At 43.9% G+C, this 16,905-nt stretch overlaps 1 long non-coding RNA gene across 1 annotated transcript; it reads left to right on the top strand.

The window, feature by feature from the left end:
- Positions 1–10,299: 10,299 nt before the first annotated feature.
- LOC109370482 lies at positions 10,300–15,303 on the top strand. The gene is made up of 3 exons (XR_002120642.2): positions 10,300–13,335; positions 13,743–14,403; positions 14,594–15,303. It is a non-coding gene; the product is annotated as an uncharacterized LOC109370482 (long non-coding RNA).
- The last annotated feature ends 1,602 nt before the right edge of the window (positions 15,304–16,905 follow it).

Genomic DNA, 16,905 nt, shown 5'->3' with positions numbered 1-16,905 from the left:
AATATGAGAGGAGAATTTTGCCCTATAAGTTTTAATAAGGTGGTGGGTTAAGAGAAATGCAGCTAGGGAGAAAAATGGGGGATGTTCTCTCTCCAAATGGGCACTGCTTCAGTTTGTAAAAGCACCAGGGATTCCCCATGTGGCTTAATTTATTATTTTCCCACTCGTTAAATGCCAAAACAATAAAGCAAAATCTATTGTTAGCTTTAAAATGCAGATGATTTGCATATGGCTGTGATCGTCCTACTGCTGCCTTCATTTAAACTCAGTAAGCCAAGGTACCTTTAAAAATTATGACTTGTTTTACATTTAATATACTGAACTATGTTAACATAATAGTAAGGGGCTGACTTCACAGCTTAATTGCTGATCATGGAGGAGGCTGGGTAGCGTCAGCTTTAGCCTGGCGGTGCGGTAGGGCTGTCCAACAGCATAGCAAAAAGGGGCTGAGCTGCTCTCCTCCTTGGTGCGATGTCCTCCTGAGATCACCAGGAAATCCAGAGCGATTTCTGCGCTGCTCTTGGTTTGCTTCCTGCTGGAAGGTGTTCAGGGCCCACGCAATGCGAACAGGATGTAACTGCACCCAAACAAAGTCCTACTGGGGAAATCAGTGGGATTTTTTTTTTTTTTGTCCCCATTCAGTAAAATTTGGAGAGGGGAATGAATGTCCTATTAGTGGCAGAGCATGTGTGTCACTTCCCGGCCACAGGGTCTCCAAGGTTGCTGTAGAGAGCCTGTGTGGCTCTAGTGCTGTTACTACATTCCTCTTGCATTTTTTTTCCTTCCTTGTTTGACCCCTGCTCATGTCAGACTGAACAGAGACAGCACAGGGACTGGGATAGGGAACCAGCTCCACAGAGGCTGCTAATTCCTGCCTGAGTTCAAAGACCCTGTGGCAGTAGGGCTGGCAAGGCACAGAGCCTACGAGCTGCTGTGTGGGAAGGGGGCATGGAGCTGTATCCTCTGCACCTTCTGGATTTGTAGCATGAGCCTCCAGGTCAGCATATGATGGTAGAGCACCACCTTCCAGGAGGGAGCTGCTGCAGATGGCTGACCTTCCTGTCTGCTACATCCAAAGAAAAATTCATTAAGGACTAAATACTACCCCAAGGTGTTTCCATGATAAGCAGCATTTATGGGCTTCACAGGAGCTGAAGAGGTACCCAAGCATTACCAGCCATTCACATCCATGTGTTTCTGACTTCTGTGCATAGCTCCAATTTGGGAGTTCTGGACTCCTTAAAAATTTTGCCTTTGTTCCTCGAATAAAAAGCATGTAGATTGACAGAGATGTACACCGAGTCCTAGCATTCTGATTTAAAAGAGCAAAGTTATAGGCCCCTGAAAATTGAGGTTTATAATAGAAGCACTGGCAAACCCTTAACTGCAGAGAAGCTACCAGGCGTTGCAACAATAATTGGGAAGGGAGGGAAAAAAAATCGCACTGTGTTTTTCAGTGCTTAGCTAAGAAATACAACAAGAGAGTTTATTGCTTGCAAAACACAGCTGCACTGCCTCAAATTGGATGGAAAAACGAACCCTGATAATTTATTACACCCCTAAAGTCACAAGAATGTACCCATAAATTACTTTTTTGGAGGGGGAGGGAAGTGGTACCACTGTAGTCCGTTCTGCACAACCTACTTATTAGTATCATAATTTATTATTATTATGCCCTGCTGCAAATAGAGAGGCAGATAAAACTCAAATCTATTAAAACAACCGCTCCACTTTCTCTGAGCCACTGAGGGACACCATTCCAAAGGAAATGAGATAAATTACAAAGACGAATGGAGGAGTCTTGCATTGCAGCACATAGCTTGTATATATGCAAGAGCAGGAGGATAATTCAAGGAAAAAAGAATCGTGTTAAATTTCACCATTCAGGATTCAACACAGAGGGACTAGAATAACATCAAGTGGTCAATTAAATATTTGTAATGTATTGATCTTTCTTCTTTCAGAAGATCCTATATGTTAATTCTGAATACCTGAATATGTAAGTCTGAAATAACTGCCCTGCATCTATTCCAAATAATACCTGAGTCAACATGTATTTAAAAATAATTTTTATCCAGCTGCTTTGAGGAAGTGGATACTGTACTGAGAAATCTGGAAATGCTATTATTGGGATATAGCTATCCTTGTGGTAATGATTAATTGCAAGGCTGAAGGGAATGTAAGGTTGGTGGGAGACCCCAGAAGGACAAAGTGGCGGAACCAAAAATGAAGATATAAAGTTCTCCACATGCTTCAGATAATGGGTTTCAGAGAAGCCAGTAAGAATTTTGTGTTATTTTTCCTTCTCTTCATTTCCTACTGGGGTATTTAGCTGGACCAGCAGTTCTTAATGGCACGTTCCTCCTCCTTGCTACATGGGTGCATTAGCAGAAATGATAATAGTACTGGGAGGTTATTGAGATTGAGCTCATTGCTCTCTTCAGGACAGATTGTTGTTGGGCTCTAACAAAGATGTTTGGTGCCTTTGGTCACAGTTATGAGGGTATAGCAGACACCCGATTCTGGATTTGGGAGTGACAACTGCCATCTTTGAGGAGTGACCTAGCAATAATCTTCCTGCATAGCCAATTTACTTTTCAGTTCTGGCTTTAGAAAAACACAATGATGCATCTGTAATAAAAATTCACATTGAACTTTTCTAAGTATTGTAAGAGCTGTGGATGTTCAGATGGTTTTACTGTTATGAATGCTGGGGATCCTCAAAGCAAGAGTATAGGAGACACAAAGCCAGCAAAACCTCAATGGTCCACAACATAAACAAATTTAATGAGAAGAAAAGAGTCAGCAATCATTTCATCTTCCCTGCAAAGCCTGCTGCTATGATAAGGAAAACAACATCCAGGCCACGCAGCGAGACACCAAGACTTTGTGCTCTTGCTAAAGAGTGGGGGAACAGAAGGGATTGGCAAAGGAAGGAAATGAGGCCACCTACTTGCTATGATACTGAAGATTTTCATCTTTGCAGACTGCTGGTGACATGCATCAATCTATACTTCAGATTCTTACTTCTAACTCTTGCACGCTTGTAGCAATCATGTGTTTCTAAGTCAGAATCAGCATGCTTTTCTCTGATCAACAGCTGCTTGTCTAATGGTGGGATATGAAAGACTTGCAGAAGTGAAGCTTGGTGACTCACTGCCTATTGATGACCCTCAGTGCTGACCAAAAGCCACAGGCTGATGCATGATTGAGGTAGTAGATGGGTGATGTTCCTCTGCCTTTTGCACGCATTGTAGGAATTCCTCTGTATCAGTGATCTGTGGCTGTGTTTTCCAAGATTGGGTTCAGAAGACCTGGCCCCAGACTGTACTTGGAGAAGGGACTTGCTTGAACAGGACTACTAGGAATATGGAAAGCCTGACCTCAGAGCACCATTTTGTGTTGCTTTGTAAAGCACATTACTGTTGAAATCACATTACCAAGCAACTATTGCCCTTTTCAAGAGGGAAGAGGATGACAGGAGCCTAAGTGAAGCAAGGATAATGAAATTTAAAGTATTATGACACACATATATTTAATAGTACATCACATGTAAGGAAACAAGCACAAACAATCACAATATTGCAAGATGAACACAGGTCCTACAATGTTAAATTTAGTGCCTTGTGATTAATGTTCCTTTGTTTGCAGGTTTTCTTTTTTTGTATACATTATTTCTGTAGGATAAGCATCTTAGCGGCTGGAAGAAACATACAACTTTTTTATTTTCTTGCGTGTAATTTCTGTTTGATTCACAGCTAATAAATAGGTCATCTTGTACTTTCGAAATGCCAACATGCAGTAATTCAGTGAAATAGAGACTCTACATTAAAAAGCTGTCAACCTTGGTGCAATTTTCCTGCACCCAGCGCTCCAGAAAGATACCTTGTCACTCATGGTTCAGCTCTGTTTTCCTGAAATATCTCTTCTTCTGCATAAATAATGAATATAGTTGCACGGAAATATCTGGCACAAAGCCTGTTCTTCCTCCCACTCTAAGGAGCTGAGGTGCACATTCTGTATTTATTGGTTGATCTTCCCAACAAATCTTCCTGAAATCACAGGTGTGGTAATAGCAGGGCCCCCTCCCACCTGCATGCAGATGCTCTCAGCTGTGCTAATCGCATCCCAGAACCACTTAAAATGCCTTAAAATGATCTGCTGCTATTGAGCTACTTCCCCAAACATAAAGGCTACATATACAGAGAATAATATACATATACAGAGAATAATTTTAAACGCTTATTTGCTTTCAGTTTCTTTCTACTTCTAATGTGTTATGGAACTCTTGCATAAAAAAAAGTAGTAGGATGGAGCAGACCCAGGTTGGGACAATGCTTTGAAAGGATTCCACTTTCAGAGATAATTTTCAAAAGTGAATTAGGCAGAAGTCTGCACTATGTATAATCCATCGTTGCTGTGAACAGATGAAGTTCCAAAGCAAAGGTTTAATCCTGCAGGTGTTACTCACATGAATGGTTTCTCCTGACCCCAAGTTTGACATTGTGGGGTGAGGAGGGGAAATGCTGTTTCAATGAAAAAGTGGACTCAAACCATGAAAAATTTGGCGGTGCCTTTTGTGTTCTGAAATCAATAGAAAGTTGAAACTGATAAGATATCAACCCTGTAAAAATGGGAAAAGCAGGGTGTGCTAACCCCCTGTGAGCTGAGTTTTACAAGGGATAAAGCTACTGAATCCTCACAGTGAGGTCCAAAAGTAATTTAAGTCTCTTCCCCTCTCTCTTTGCTCCCAATTTCCCCATCTCAGTTGTTGTTAGATGCATCAGCTGAGAAGGACAGTTAGAGAGTGACACTAATAAGGAGGGCTCAGACTCACTAAGAGTATTAAAAGGTTAGGTCATGGTGTGTTCTATTAAACAGAATATTAATTGAATTCTTGACATCTGAGGTGAACTGTGACATACTCATGGGATAAATATTGCATTTAACAGAGCATTATGACCTAAAGCTCTAAATACTACTGAGCATCGGTGCCAATCCTTCACAATAGATCTGAGCCTCAATCCTCAGGGTACGAATGCTCCCTTGGAGTTTTGGAAGATGAGCTTAAAAACAGATTTCACATTTCTTGTTTCTGTTCTCAGTTAAGTCCAAAATTGGTTCTTCCATCTCATGACATTCACACACTCAGGCTCAGTTGTTTGGTTATGGTTTGGTTCTATACCAAAAAATGCCCCTTTCTAAGGCCACGCATTACAATCCTATTGGGCATGGTACAAGAAAGGTAGAAAGACAATATCTCCATCTCCACCCCTGCACCATAAAGGAGATTAAAACATTAAAAAGACCAATTAAAAATAGGGAATCTCATGGCAACATTTTCATTAACCCTCCCCAGTTCTTCTTTCTGTCTCATTAGTCATCACAGGGAGAGGAAGGATCATTTTAATTAGCAGCATTGTAAAGCTTTATTTAAGGCAACTGTCCCTCCTGCTGCTCTCTGGATTACCCTGCTGGCTTATAAATACAATACCAAATCATTAACAGCCAAAAACAACACCACTGAATGGTTTGAAAGAAAGATGATCCACTACGGTCAATGTTTAGGGCTCTTTAACAATGTCCTTTCTCCTTATTCAGGCATAATTCAAGCGTAATATTGGGCTTTATGAAACAACTCAATATCCTCTTACAGCAAAGCCCTTTCTAGCTGAGGATACCATGTGTTCAACTTTCTTCCCCTTTGTCTGCAAAGCAGTGAAAGCACAGAGCCACATCTGATGGGATAGACATGGTAGATAGGATCACAGGTTTTCCAACATCCTAATTTAAAATTCCTTGTTAAATTCTCAAATTAAAAGGACTGCTGCACACTAACAGCCTTGCAGGAGGGAGGTGAGGCTCCAGAGTGCTACTGGGGAGGCTGGGGGAGCATTTTAGAAAGAGGCTCCTGCAAGTTTGGCTTAAAAAGAATGTTAGAACACACATTTCATAAAAAGAAATTGCTTTTTTCAATCATTACTTGCTGAGTTTCATCTTTTGGCAGAAGCACATCCAATCAGTGCGCTCTGCTAGGAAATGCTCTGCCAGTGTTTCCTCCCAGCTGTTTCCATGCCTGGTAGCGCAGACCTGAATACACATCCATGCAGAAGAGGAAATCTGCTTGCCCTCACACCCCTAAGATGCGTCCCACTTCTGGAGCAGGACAGAATGACTTCAGTGGCAATGCACAGGCTCACTCTGCAAGTACTTTGAGCCACTGTGGTTGATCAGGAATTAGATGCAAATGGAGATACGACTCAGGGCTGTGCTAATAGAAGTGAACAGAACAGTGTGACCCCAGATTCTAAAGACACCAGTGCTGGGAATTGCTGAGCTGTGCCTTCCAGCCCCTGGCACTTTCTTACTCTTGCAAACAAACAAATTGCTCTTCCTCTGAACCACACTGCAGCAACTCTTTTGCATACAGCAGAGTACTGAGGGGAACATCACATTTCTTAAAAAAAAATGTTGCACAAAACCTCCTCCTTACCACGAAACCACAACTCAGGCTGTTAGGATTCATCACCCGGATCTGTGGCCTACTTTCCCTGACCTGAATATGTAAAGACGGACTCCTCAGTACAGCTGTGTGCTGCAATCCCTAATTGTTCATCACTGTCCAGCAAAGGCAGCCCAGTCCTTCCCTTCGAGCAACCTATTAGATACATTTGGGAGTTCAAGTGCTCTGAGTACCCCACTGTGGAATTTTCAGCATTAGTCACGTTGGGACCACATTTAGCATTTGATTTTTCAAAGCTCGAACATCAAATGGCTGAAGTGAGCTGAAATGCCTGAGATACCACCTTTTTCTCTGGGAGCCAAGGCCCCACCAGCCCAGAGAACACAAACTCCTAACATTCAAATCTGAAAACACAAGAACACAGTTTGTCTCCCACTGACAAATTTCGTGCATGCTTCAAAAGTATGCATATTCCTCAAGAAAGGCTAGGAGTACATGGCTTTAGCAACATCAACTGTTGGTTAAGAAATAAAAAAGACAGCACTGATGTCTCGCTGAATGATTAATGTATTGCTACGCAGCTCATTTCATGTTAAGCCAAAATCTGTATCAGTGGTGGTTTGCAGGGAGAGGTGCTATCTTGTGTGGAAGTCACTGCTATGTGTCAGACTCTCATAAATGTAAATGAATTAAAAATAAGTGAAATACTTTGATTTTTTCAGTCTGGGAGCACTCAGCCCCTCTGTACCTCTGCTCACCACGAGAGGCTCTGAAGACAAGGTTGGCAGGTCGCAGAGCAGGGCTGCAGGCGCTGGATGCTCAGGGCAGAGCTGGGGCAGGTTACAGGCAGCAGTGCTGTGCCAGAGCTGGAGCTGAGGTTTCAGGCAATAGCAGCCTCCAGAGATCACAGATGCTAAATTCATTTAAAAACAGGCTGTGACGATAGCCTGAGTAACAGCCATTGTAAAAGTTATGTACAAGTTGCTTTGTTTTCTATTTATAGCTGCACTGTATTTTTCTTATAATACATTTTTAATGACTTATAAGGCCTACTTATTTATTCTCCAGAAGATAAATGCTTCCTCACCCTGATCATGCCAGCAGGAGCAGTGTGGGAGCTGGGCAGACAGGGGGACACAGCAGGGCCCTATGGAGCCTGGGGCATGGATGCAGTGTGCAGCTCCCCGTAGAGGGGCTGCCTGCACGGAGGGCCCTTCCCAGGCCAGAGTACTTCCAAATGATTAATTATTTTATCTGCATGCAAGGGAGTCTCTTTCTGTGGTTATTTAGCTCTGCGTTTCCTAATCCCAAGCTAACCTTAATTAAAAAAAAAACAATCCCCAAACTTGCAGTGCCATGAATCCAACCCCTTCCATCTACGTGTTGGAAAGTTAAGCAGCATAAACAACAGGGCGAACAAAAGCAGAAGCCAGAACACTTGGAAATGACAGTTTTCTGCATGGAACATAATTAATCTGCTAAACCATCACCCAAATGCTGATTGCCTCATATTGACACCAACCAGAGTGTTATTAAGTCTACTGTACTTTCTAAACAGTTACATACCCAATATTTTCTCTTGACTCTTTTCATATTTAGATTAATAACTTTGTAATCACTTCATTAGCTTATTTAGATTATATCATTTTAGGAAATTATTGTTTAGATCAGCCTTGTCCTTCCCATCTATCCAGAATTAAGTAATTTCTGTGGAAACCAATTAATTGCAACTCGACCGCTGTAATGGGGTCTGCTCTACAATGTGGCAACGTCTAATGGAGTTTTAATTTCCCTGTGGTGAGTCAACATTTGCTTAAAGAGAGAAGGCTGTCAGAGCAAACCACTGCCCCAAGACGCATGCAGCTCCTTCCAAGTCCATGGGGCTGGAAAGGCATCTTGGGGCTGCTGCTGCTTTTGCTGTGGCTAAAATCCACAGAGAGTCATAGAAGAGCATCCTAGTTCCCAGTGCAGGCTCGGGTGTCCTGTGGGCTTGTAGAACAAGGACATTTAGCCCTGTGGGGCTTTCAGATTACACCTCGTAACCTTGCAGGGATGCTGGGTGTAAAACGAACTTCATCACAGTTTGAAGGTTATGAGGTCTTTTCTTAACACATGGTCTTCTGGAAAAAAGACATGTTTAAGTGTCCTGGGAGCTTGCTATGCCATTGCACCAGGGAGTCCCTGTCATGGAGCAGAGCCCATTGAGGTGGGGCTGCACAGAGCCCCTTCCCCAGGGAGGCTGCGGTGCCGGTGCAACTCGCAACACACACAAGATGCAGGCAGCCAACAGAGAGCCAGAAACAGAGGGAACAGGATTCATAATGAGTTTTTCCATCAGTTGGGCTGTTCAGAGCTTTTAGCACCACCAGAAGTTCCACTGAGGATGCCCGAGAGAGGCAGAGCACCCAACTACCCTTGAAACTCGGTGGGACCTGGCCCCTCCTCACCCAGACCACGGGCATCTGTCAGCCTCAGCCCCCAGCCCCTGCTGCTGTTGGTTAATGACTTCTCTGCTTGGCAAACGGTGACAAACTTTAAAGTCGCTCTGCCTTCCCAATTTTCTGACAGCTTAAAAGATTTGAAGCAAAGCTACATTATGATGCAACCCATCTCAGCAGCATCTGATTAACAAAAAGGAGGCCACAGCCACCTGACAGCAGCCGGTGGTTATTTTTTATTTCTAAAACAAACGGATGGGCTCAAACATTCATACATGTATTTATTTTTTTTTTCTTGTTGTTTAAATGTCTCATTTCCAGGTTTTTTGGAAGGGGGATCATGCAGGGAAATAAAGTTTTGCAATTCTTCTTCCCATAATAAGTCTGTCCAAAAATGATGCAGCTCATTCTGTTGAAAGATGGTTTCATTTTCTACTCAAAATTGGTACGAAAAATTTGCCTTGCCAAATGAACATTGTATACTGAACTTGTCAAATCCTCTCTCCTGACACAAATAAAAGATAACATTGGGTGGCAGCATGTAAAACAGCACTGACAAGACAGCTGGGATGGAAGCAAAGAAATACACATTTTTTTTCCTCTCTCTTCCTAAGAAGGGGAGGGGAGAGATCCAGGTGAGCGAATGCTGTTGTGTTACAACCAGAAATGCATGGTCTAAAGACATAACAAGGCATTTCGGTGCGAGTTTTAAGATGAACGTGAGCGATTCCATTTCTGATTAGCAAGATCGTGACAAAAGTTCCCCACTTTTTCAAGGCAACCAAGCAAGCTGCCAAGTGGCTGCTTGACAGAGGTGCTCGGTTCAAAGTTCACAGCTGCACTGTGCAGGCTGGGAGGGCTGCTAGCAGCACTGCTGAAAATTATTCCTATTATGTTTAAGTACAAACAAAGTGATGATAGCACTTTCATCCCATCTGCAGTCACATCATGTAAGTGATTTTTTTTTCCCATTAAAATAGCTGATTGAAGGCTGTTAGCTATTTATCGGCCCAAAATTACATTTTTCCTCTCCTAGGGGTTGCCTCTGCTAAAAATCACCACAACTGCCTAGTTAGTAACAAGAAAAGACGACTAAAACTGCAGTTTCGGACGAGGGGGGAGAAATACAGGCATGAAACACAGATTGCACCTTCAAATCCCCAATGGCATCACGCTTCTTTGTTCTGCTAAGAAAAATTAACCTCAATCTCGGCTCAAGGTCCCCCGATTGATTATCATAGTCATTTAAATACTGTAATCTCATTTTCAGCATCAGGGAAAGGGAGCGAAAAGAAGAAAAAGAGAAAGAGGTGGGGAAGAGGGGAGAGAAGGAGAAAACAGAATAAATTATCTGACAAAAGGAAAAAGGGCCTTTCTGCTTACAGAGCCTATTTCAGATCCTTCCACTTGATTGGAAAAGTTGATGAAGTTTAAATGAAGCAGAATTAGAGGCTCAGGCCACTGAGTATTGACAGGGGCCCGCGGAAGAATGTGCAATTCAATAGGCCCGATTTCTGTGGAAAACAGGGGAAAGGCCTAAATGGTATAATCTTCAATCAAATCTAACATCGACACTGACAAGGCAGGGTAATGAGATAGGCCAGATCAGGCATGTTGGTTAAAGAAATTAATCCCTCTTGCTGCACCAAGAGTTCAGCTTTGATGCCTATTGTACGGACCCCTGTCCCAGCCTATCTAAATGCTAACTAACCGCGAGTGTGATCTGGGACTGTGCTTTTCATTGCTGGGGCTAATCTGATCCCAATTTGATCTCCCTGATGGCGGAGGCAGGGCTGGCGAGCAGCCCCACGCCGTGTAGAGCAGAGGGGCAGAACGCAGTGCTGGCCGTGCCGGGAGGTGCGGGGAAACTTGCATTTCAGCAGCTCTCAGCGCCTTAACATGCCGTAATGCACCGCAATTATTGGAGTCACAGCCGCCTCCCCGCCACCCGATCGGAGCCTCCTGGGAACCAGCAAAGGAAACGTGCAGCAGCCGTGAAGGTGATCTGAGGGGAGCAAGAGGAAAGGGACGTCGGGAAGTTACAAAGCTGCTGCAAACAAAGGCGCTCGTCCACCTGGGCGGGCAGCCCGAACCTGCCATTAAAATGATCTTCATTTTCAGCTTAGTCTGCTCTTCACTCTGCTCGCTTTCTGATTTTTCGGCCCGGGAGTGACACTATTGCTTTTAGTTGGGTTTCACTGTGAGATTTTTAGGCACAAATCTGCACATTGATTTGCTTTAAAAATCAAAAATCAAACGAAAGCTATTTGCCCCAGTAGAGAAATTTCTTAAAGGCTGTAGTGAGAAATCTGGCACTAGGGCCCCGCTTTTGCTTGTCCGTGTCCCTTCAAATAAATGCAAGTTGAAAAGTCATGATGTAATTCATTTTAAGTGTAAATGGTTAACAAAGATAATAACCTACAGAAATCAGGTTCTGTCTAATCTGCACCATGTGAGCAGCCAAGCAAGAACAAAACAATTCCTGCAAGATGACAAAGGCTTCTGAAATTCAGTAATTAAGCATAAGAGCATCTCTAGGAATTTGCACGGAAAGCAATCTGCCCTTGGGAAAGTGTGGTGAAAAACTTGTAAACCTGGAACAGAAAACATTGTTCCCAGTGACCCCTGTTTGCTCTCTATGCTGCATAAAAAGAAGAGAAATTATTTTAGCAAAGGTTTAGAAATGAAGAGCCTTCTGCCTTTCCTTTGGGCGCTCCCCCAGTGCCCTCCTGTTCAGAAGGGTACTTACTGAGCCTCCTCCAGCTTCTCCTGCGTTCTTGGGACATTTGCTTGTGCCTTTTACAGAACAGGAGGGCTATTTGTTGCTGACGGGGTGAGAAACTGAGGGTGCAGAGGAAATAAGGGCAGAGATGTTCCTGTGCTCCTACAAGTCCCCAGTGGGTCAGCAGTGCTGCCCTCAGCCCGGTGGGTTCAGCATCTCCAGAGGACAGCTTGTAGAGAAAGGTGCGTTCTCAGGTCGGTGGTTCAAACGGGAGAACAGCATAAACTCTGAAAAGAACTGTGAGACGTGTGGTTCTGAGCCTTGGGGATTATTACAAACCTTTCCCCTCTGTTTGACAGGGACTCAAATGTCCCTGACATTTTGCATGGTGTCCTGGATTTGAATTAGTCTGCAAATCATCTCCTGGCTTAGCATGGGTTGGGGCCAACACCATGAACGGGTGTTGGCTCTCTCCCAAAGTTTCTTAAACCTTCCAGACAATAAAGCCTGAGTTCCAGCTCCATCATAAAAATTTATAGCCTGACGCAGCTCTTGTTGCACTGTGAGTACGACAGCCTCATTTTATACATGGACCCATTTGTGACCTTTTTTGTCATTTTATTTTTTCTTCTCATGTCTAACATTCTTTCTTCCTTTAGTTTAATCTCTGATTTTATATCAGCAACAACTCATGCAAGAGGCTGTGAAGGCTTTCTTTGCTCTGGCAGTGCTGCTGTTAGGGTCATAATGCAACAATTCGGTCTAATGGTTATTATTTTGCAAGCTGATTTCAATAATGCACTTTTAAATCAAAGGCCCTTTGAAGCTTTATTTCTATTGCATTAGACGGATAAACACAGAAGATTTTCACAAACATGAAAGGCATTCACCTTGTAATGTTTTGGGGCTTATTAGTCTCACCAATTTGCATTGTTTTGTTCACATAAAGGATCAAAATGCCCTTTTGCTTGTTTTCGCATCCCACACGCCTACCTTTGTGCTGAACAGCTACGGATGCCCTGCGCTGCTGCTGCCCCTCTGCCTACTGACTCACTGCTGTCTGTCTGCAGCCTGAATCCTGCTTTCAGACACCCACCAGAAGAACCCACTATTTTCACCACTGCAGAATGTTTACTCGCCTCTCGGAATTGCTGATTTATTTCAGTGCTGTCTGTGCAAAACGTGGGAGGGTGTAAAAGCTCGTAAGGAGTTTAATTTTTAGCGTACCAAATAATTCATTTAAAATCTTAAATGAGTTCACGCTGAGAAGAAAACCCTCAGAAGTCAGAGCACTGGCAAAACAAAGCTTGGAACCAAATCTAATGATTATTTGACTAACCAGCCCTTCATTAGCTTATTTCTCTAATGAATTATTGAGCTGTACTGCGTAGACATGTCAGAATACGTTGTAAAAGCACAATGCTGGCCTTAGACTGTGGAAATATAATAGTAAGAGTGATATAATAATAATAATATTAATAAGCACACAGAACGCTGCATAAACACTAATTAAACCTCAGCGCCCCTGAGCAGCAAAGCACAGGATGCTCAGCACATGTAGCAAATTGAGGTAAACAGTATAATTAACAGCAAATAAAAGATGCTCTTATTCTGACCACAGCTCACAGCCCTTGTAGCTGCTCTCCTCTGCGTTTGCCTGCAGCGGACAAATTAGAACTGGTCCCCAACCAAGTTTGGAATAGGAGCACTGAGTACGAACAGCTGAGAGCAATATTAGAAAAGGGAATGGTTCTTAACATTAGCAAAGCTAACAGCTGAGGGAAGTTATCTAAGTGATGGTAGAAGCTGCCTTGTGAATGGCAGCAATGCTGTCAGCAGCATTTCCTACCTTGGGGGCTCTCCTGGCTGCTCTCAGCCCATGTGGTGCTGCTGCTGTGGACCCCCAGGTACCGGGGTAGGAATGTGCCATGGAGACAGAGCAGGATGCCAGGACCTGTGCTTTTTTGGCACGCTTTAGGGAAAGGGAACAGTTTTGCTCTCTGTCAGTCCCACCTATCGTGCACACACTGCATGGTTTCTAATAGCTGTCACAGCTCTGAGCATCCAGCAATGGGTGTTATTTTTAGAGAAGCCTTCATTTTATCGAATTCTCTTCCAGCATAGATGAGCAGTCCTTGCACAAAGGTGGATGCGGATGAGGAAAGGAGTGTTGCATCATGATTGTGCCTCCTGGAAGGATTGGGTGAGATAGGAGCACCTGGCTCCCTGCTATGCCCACCTGGGGAGAGCTGAAGAAGGGACAGGGAGAGAAGGTCTTAGAAAAGAGTAAACTGGAGGTGAAAGGCTCAAAGGTTGAGCACAATGTTCAGGCAAGTCAAAGTTCTGTTACTGCCACAGTGTGGATCTATTAATAAAAGCCTGAATGCCAGAGTGCTGGGCAGCCTGTCCTTTCAACAACTACTGCTGCAAGAGTTTTTGATGCAGGCAGGTTGTACCTTGAAGTCAGTATCCTTTTCCACACCATATCCTAGTCCATGCCTACTGATGTGTTGACAGTCAGACTTGATGATCTTAGTGGTCTTTTCCAGCCTTAATGATTCTATGATTCTGTGTTTGTCTCTCATGTAAGAAGAGCTTTTTTTTTTTTCTTCTATGGTGTGACACAATTTGATAAAATGCTGCTGTTCGTTTTCACAGCTGTTCTTTCTATGAATATCTCCAGAAAACAAGATGAGTTTGCAATAATCCTCAGCAGTTCAATGACAAGTCAGACGGCCAAGAAGTCACTTATGGTGTGGTTCAACAGGAGTTAAAATCTGGTGAGTTGCTTCTGCTTTTACCCCTTGTGGTTGAAGAGCAAAGCTCAGAGAAATGTATCTTAAATGTTCTGGCTCTTAGACCAGTAAAAAGAGCCTGGCAACAGTTATCATGTAAGTAACAAGATTTTTAAGCAAATATTGTAGATGTTAATAGTTCTGAAAAATTCCCTTACATCTGGTTCTCTTGCAGCCTTCACAATAGGGATTGAGATCTCCTGCAGCCTTTCCCAGCGATTTCCTGAGCCTCCTCAGCCTCCTTGGAATTGCTGCTTCTGAAACAGCTTTTCTTTTTGATACTGCAAGACTCAGTTTGGGCTCAAAAGTTGTTTCACAGAGAGCTATTCCCAGACTCCACCCTCTTTTTGTCCCCCAGGTGCACTTCAGCTGGTAGGAGCATGCTTTGATGTGTGGGTTTCGCAGCTGTGATTTCTCATTTACCTTCATGCAGCAGGTGTGTGTGCTGCTATGGGCTGGTAAGGCAAAGACTTTGGCAGCTCTCTGTTGGGGATGATTACGGTGAGCTGGGGGTTAAGTGTGGGGAAGTCGTTTCCTGCCTAGAGTTGGATTATTTTTGTACCACAGAGTAGTTTTCAGAAAGTCTTTACTAAGCAAAGTGCTTTGCTAAGGTTTTTACTGGTAAAAACAAAGCAAGCAAAAATGCTTTGCTCAGATTTCTACTGGTATCACTAGATGAAATACTTTCCTCAGTTTTATACTGCAAGAAAACATATGTTGATTAACAAAATTAATTCCTTGATTAAAACCTACCATATATTCTACCAGAAAGTAATAGAGAGCGATATTTTCAGGGACTGAGTGCTGGTCAGAGTAAAACTGGGGAGCAAATGTCCCAACCATCACTCCTAGGCCTTGAGATCTTCTGTATTTGCTGCCCAGTGCACCTTAATGCCAGCTGCACATTCTGCAGTGCCCTCCCCTGGCTGCCAGAAGCACCTGTCCAAGTGACAGTTGTCTCAAAGCCTTTGTCCCCTTCTTCATGTCTTTGGCTGTCAGCTGTCACTGCAGGCCAACCCCTTCAGCATTGGCTCCAAAGTATTGCACCTCCAGGGCTACCCTGGAGGGAGAAGAGTCCCAGGACTGCAGCTGGAAACATGGAGAAGGGATGTGGCAGAGGGCTGGGATGTTGCTCTGCCACCATCAGCACCATTCCAACAGCGTGGGAGACACTGCACGGTTTGGCATTCGGTGGGGTATGATGTGACATGGGATTGCACTGAGAAGGTGGGCAGCAGAGTTTGCTTTAAGGTAAATTACTGCTGACTCTCTGTGTGAAAGCACCTCTGTTGTTAGTTCACTTGCATCATGCTAGAGAATTGCGTCAGGTGGGTGCAGGTCTCTTTACATCTCTACAAGCTGGCTTACTGGGAAGGAAACCTTCTTGCAGAGACACACTGAGAAAAGTTGTCTAGAATGTTAAAACACAAAAATTTATCACTACTTTTCCTCAAAACTTTCTCAAATCTTATTTCACCTGACCAGATAGCAGTAATCCAGATTGAGCCTTAATAAAATATCCTATGGCTTATAAATGCTCAGAAATTCCACTGCTGAGATGCTCTGCAGCAGCAGTGCCAGTCAGAGGGGGCTGACAGGCTGAGTGCCAGGGCTGAGCAAACTGCTAGACCTGAGGGAAGGAGACAGCAGTGATCTCCATGGATGGGCAGTGTCTGTCTGATGGGATGCTGCAGTTGAGAGGGATAGATCTCCCACTGTATACATCATAATCTTCTTGTCTGCGTATAATTTTACATGCATTGAACGCAGTACAGGAGAAGCATTGCTCCTTACAGAACTACCAGTTATAGATTATCAGACCTGGAATTTTACGGCGCTTGCTGGTGGTTTGTATGTATTTCAGTTTAGGGGAAATCATGAGGACAAGTCGGAGCAACCAACCAACCCTTACAATTATGTCCTTACCATCATCTAATGCAAACTCTTCTGCTTTACGTATCATCTAAAAATGTATTTACTATCGTGCTTTTTTACAATAAGGCAGAATTAGCACGGAGGGATGGGGAAGACGCTGCCTCTGTGCTGGTGGGTTTCTCTGCTTTCGCATGCAAGCCCGGTGCTCTGCTTGTGCTGTCTGCCCCACATCCTTCACAGGGAGGTCTTCAGGTGAGGACAATCTTACCCCAGTTCCACTTCCAACCACAGATACCAGAGTGCTGACACGGGTTGTGCAGAGAGGTGGCCTGCAGACACCCGAGGGCAGGGGATGAGAAGAGAGCACTGATGGAGCTCTGGGTGCCTCCGTTCAGTGTGGGGAGTGGGACCCGACGGCCTTTAAAGATCCCTTCCATCTCAAACGTTTCTACGGTACCGCCGCTCCCAATCAATCTCAGAGGATACAGAGAAAAAGAACTAACGTAGAAAGTCGGGATTTGAAAAGCTGCGTTTTGTTTTTACGCCGTATGGCAGAGCTCCGCCGTGCCGGGCAGCACCGGGACCAACCGCACCGACCGCAGACGGCCCGGC

Source organism: Meleagris gallopavo, chromosome 19 (assembly GCF_000146605.3).
Source record: "Meleagris gallopavo isolate NT-WF06-2002-E0010 breed Aviagen turkey brand Nicholas breeding stock chromosome 19, Turkey_5.1, whole genome shotgun sequence".
Classification (NCBI taxonomy): domain Eukaryota; kingdom Metazoa; phylum Chordata; class Aves; order Galliformes; family Phasianidae; genus Meleagris; species Meleagris gallopavo.
The sequence above is the reverse complement of the archived record's forward strand: the minus strand, read 5'-3'. Positions and strand labels throughout refer to the sequence as shown.